Source organism: Aplysia californica, unplaced genomic scaffold (genome assembly GCF_000002075.1).
Source record: "Aplysia californica isolate F4 #8 unplaced genomic scaffold, AplCal3.0 scaffold00118, whole genome shotgun sequence".
NCBI classification, from domain to species: Eukaryota; Metazoa; Mollusca; class Gastropoda; order Aplysiida; family Aplysiidae; genus Aplysia; species Aplysia californica.
The window spans coordinates 1,091,236-1,096,065 of NW_004797388.1; positions in this window are offsets into that span (position 1 = coordinate 1,091,236).

The following is a 4,830-nucleotide window of genomic DNA, read 5'->3' on the forward strand; positions in this document are numbered from 1 at the left end:
CACACACACACAGCTCTCGGCAGACAAGGATTGTCAGACTGGGTGATGGGATGGTTGTTGTTGACTTTATGCGAAGGGAACACACTTGCCAATAATTTGTGTTCAACAATGACAAACAACAACATAAACTATAACATAAACAACATAATCAACAACATTAATAATGACATAATAAGTTATTGTTTTTTAAATTATATAACAGCAAAACAATAACACCAATGACGACAAAACAAGATCACCACCAACATCACCACCACCAACAACAACAACAATAACAAGAGACTAATAACAGTAGCATTAACAACACCAATGATGACGACAACATTAACATCGATAACAGTTATCACTGTTCTGTCAGAGAACATAAAGAAATAGGAGTGGGGAACGGAGGTCAGGAGGAGGAGGAGGAGGAGGAGGAAGAGGAGGAGAAGAAGAGGAGAAGAATGAGATACCAATAAGACATTGGCAACACAACATTACTACAGCTCTGTTGCAAACTACAGCTTCAAAAAAGGAGTTGAGTAATAAATATAACCAGTAACAAGAATACGCTTATTTTTCTACTTCTGTCACTAATATATAAGAACTACTTTCCACAGCTTATATCTTGTTACAATGTATTTCAATGTAACGTATTCCATTATTTATTTTGGGGAGTTAGCGCCTAATAACAATAAATGAGGATAATATTGCAGAGGTCGGTGAGGAGATAATGCGTAAACAATCCCTGGTCGAGACACTATTTGGACAGCGACGGAAGTTCCCAAGGAGAGGATAAGCTTTTGGGAGAAATGGCAAGATCGCGATAGGGCGGGGGAAATGGGTGGGGATGAGTTGGTGGTTAGGGCTAGGGGCAAGTGAAAATAAAAGGCAATAGCACACAAACACACACACACACACACACACACACACACACACACACACACACACACACACACACACACACACACACACACACACACCACAAACACACACAGTCGCGGACACACACACACACACACACACACAGGCGGACACAGAAACAGACACGATACTACACACCACACACACACACACACACATTTCACACTGACACACACACACGCCATACCAGACGCCACACACACACACACACACACACACACACACACACACACACGCAAGCACCACGAAAACGAGTTTCCAGTACCATTATGACCGCCGAGAACGACCGAGAACGCGATGCACAAGTGAAAAAAATTATTTCGAATTGTATGAACGGGAGACATGGCGCCAGATATGTATTTGTTCCACAAGATTTATTGTTAATTTTCTCAAATTCAGTATAAGCTTTGCGAGCATCTTCAATAAGATTTTATACTTGTAAAAAGAAAACGTTATTTAAAAAATGTGACTCATGAGAGTTGTAATACAGACACACGCTTACACTTCCCAGCACATCTTTTCGGAGAACTGGTACCATGAATTTTTCGATAACCGGTATCAGGATTTTACCAGACACCAACACAATTCTCTTTTTTTTTCTTTTTGGTAAGTGTTTGTTCGGCGCTCGCATCTGCATAACGTCATATGAGCGCACGGGACACACCTAATATTTTCAGTTGGTAGGAAATTTTGAATTTTGTCCGGGTGGTGGCCGAAGCCTACTCTTATCGATTTTAGACCACTAAGGGATCTTTAACATGCGCAACTTGAAGATTTTTCGCCCTTGTCCGAGAAGGCTAGGTGTAGATCTTTCCTACCAGAAGATCAGGGGTGTGGCAGAAAGACAGCAGTAAGGAGGAGCCAAGGAGTAGCAGTAGAAAGGCTGCAGAAACAGTCAGGAGCCCAGAGGAGGGGGCAAAGGATGTGAGGGGGTGGGGGCAGAAAGTGGAAATGAAAACAGACAACAGAACATTGCTAGAGAGCAGGAAAGAAGGTGAAAGGGGACAATTTTAGTTTTAGAGAAGAAAATTTTTCGGTCGCTACCCGGATTCGAACTCGGGACCTTTGAATGAGAGGCCAACACCTTAACCTCTAGACCACGAGAGCCCCCTACACAATTCTCTGCTAACCTGTAGGTCTGTATAATAATGTGATGTGATTTTATTCTGTTACGTTGTTTGATCTTGCTCATGGTTGTAATAAAGCGTTGCTTTTTCTTCTTGTTGAATTCTGTTTACATGTTGTCGGTGATTACATTTTGTCGGTTGAAACAAGATAAAATGAAATTGCTCTGTTCAATCTTCTCGGATCTTTGTATACGGGTCTAAAAGTTGGATGACCAACAGAATCTAAAAGCTCATTCAAAAAAGTCACTGCAAACTAAAGTTCCGACACATTTTTGTGTTTTTTAAAATTATGATTATTATGTAAATCTAAAACGGGTTTTTTAAAAAAACAGGGGATATACAGCATACACACCTAAAACATTTAAAAGTTGACATACATGTATTTTCCTCAACACCACACTTTAGGCTGAAAATAATACTGCCACGCGAAACGGACGACCAGCTAGGTCGGAAGTGGTGATCCCATAAGTCAGCGCGACTCCGTCCGACTGTGTAGACACGATTCATGAGGTAGGGTGAGTATTTCTCGGGACTCACGTGGAGCACGTGGACACGTCTTGATTTCCGGAGGATGAAATCTACAAGTTTACACTGAAATGTGTGTATTGGGGGGGGGGGGGCAGGGCGGTGTTGCCGTCTCAAAATTAGCAATTTGTTCGCAAAGTTACTGTATGTCATTTATTTTAGTGATCCTGTGTATGCATCCAAAGAGCGGTTTTTTTAAAGCCCAAAGAGAAAAACATTTTAATGACTGAGTCAAGATTTTTTAGAATAATAATTTTGTGTTTGGTCGCTGGTCTGCAGAAGTGCCATGCACAGTTTCGTGGGCATAGGTATATTCCTCAATGAGATTTAAAAAAAAAAAATTTAAGGCATAAGACGTAAGGTTTTTTTCTGTTGTTTATTTTGTTGTTAATGCTGGTGATGCAGATAGAAATCCCCCCCCCCCCCCCGCAACCAAAGCTAAGTTGCCAGTTGGTTGCAATCATTTCACTCCCCAATCGACACAAAGGATGTCGTTTAAGAAGCGGGCTGTTTTAATCCTGCCTACTTTGGCTGGGTGGCATGCAGCATTCCAATAAAAACGTATAGATACTCGATAAAAATGGCTTCCCTATGGGCGAATCAAACCCAGGTCGTGTGCTAACAATGGAGAAGAGTGTAACTTTTAAAAGAACAGACTCTGTGTTACTGTTTGTGTCACAACACGCTGGAATCAGGCGCTCGTCGTTTTGTTTGTTTTTGTAAAGTGTTTTACGGCGCTCGCAACTGCATAATAAGGTCATATGAGCGCGCGGGACACACCTAATATTTTCAGTTGGTAGGAAATTTTGAATTTTGCCCGGGTGGCGGCCGAAGCCTACTCTCATCGATTTTAGACCACCAAGGGATCTTTAACGTGCACAACTTTCACACGGGCCCTCCGAGGTTTTTCGCCCTTGTCCGAGAAGGCTAGGTGTAGATCTTTCCTACCAGAAGATCAGGGGTGTGGCTGAAAGACAGCAGTAAGAAGAAGCGAAGGAGTAGCAGTAGAAAGGCTGCAGAAATAATCAGGAGCCCAGAGGAAAGGGCAAAGGAGGTGAGGGGGTGGGGGCAGATAGAGGAGGCGAAAGTATACGATAGAACATTACTAGAGAGTAGGAAATGAGGTGAAAGGAGACAAATTTAGAAAAGAAAATTTTTCGGTCGCTACCTGGATTCGAACCCGGGACCTTTTGAATGAGAGGCCAACACCTTAACCTCTAGGCCACGAGAGCCCCCCAGGCGCTCGTCAAATTGTTGGCACTTGGACCAGTTGTTGGAATCATCTTAAAGCTTGTTTATTTGTTTTGCTTTTAATGGAAAAAATACCCTTCTATCTTGAATAGAAGTCGAGATATTTGTGATTGAAGAAGGTGGGGGTCGCCTGGTGTTTGAGGTAAAAATTTGTGAGAAAACGGCCGCCAACGTTTGGTGACTTCCAAAGCTTAAATGTCCTTGGAAAAAGCAAATAAAACAGTTTTGCTTTGCCATTGATTAATGTTTTTCATTATGTTGGCGAGCGTCTGATTACACCACGGTATAACCACAACCCCCCCCCCTTTCCCATACGCATCCCTACCACATTCTCATCCCCACCCCAACAATGCCAACAATGCAAACCCCCACCCAGACCGTCTTCCCATTCTCCTTTATTATCCCCTACCTGAACTGAAGTTTTATCAGAAATAATATATTAAGGGGGGAGGGAGGCTACACCTGAAGGCTGTCTCGCTTATTAACGGACCAAATTTTACCATATTTCACGCATATAACAAGTATAGATAGTAAGGAGTCTTAAAATCCGCAATCCAATTTATTTGAGAAAAAGTTTCGCTCCCATGGATACGGCGGCCATATTGGATTTTGTTGACATGTCTTATGTAATGAAAACCGCACTTCCTGCTCATGGAAATTAACTGTTTTCTGCATACGTGTTAACAAACCTTAGATATAAAAACATGTCTGTTGGTTTTTTTCCTGAACGAATTAGAAAATTTTTTATGAATTTTTTTCCTGGGGTAGTATTCAAATTTGCAAAAATTCTGAGAAAACCCTCACCCCAGACACCACCAACAAAAATCTATTCCATATATCAAAAATTCAACAGACAAATGTTTAGTATTACATCTTCTATTTATTCTGTGAAATTTCATGCAGATTGGGCGAAAAATGGTGGAGTTATTCAAAAAAAGTATAGAGAAAAATCGCGTTTTGAGAAAACTGCCGGTAAAGAAAAATTGAATAATATTGAGGAAATGATGGTGACAAACACGCCCGC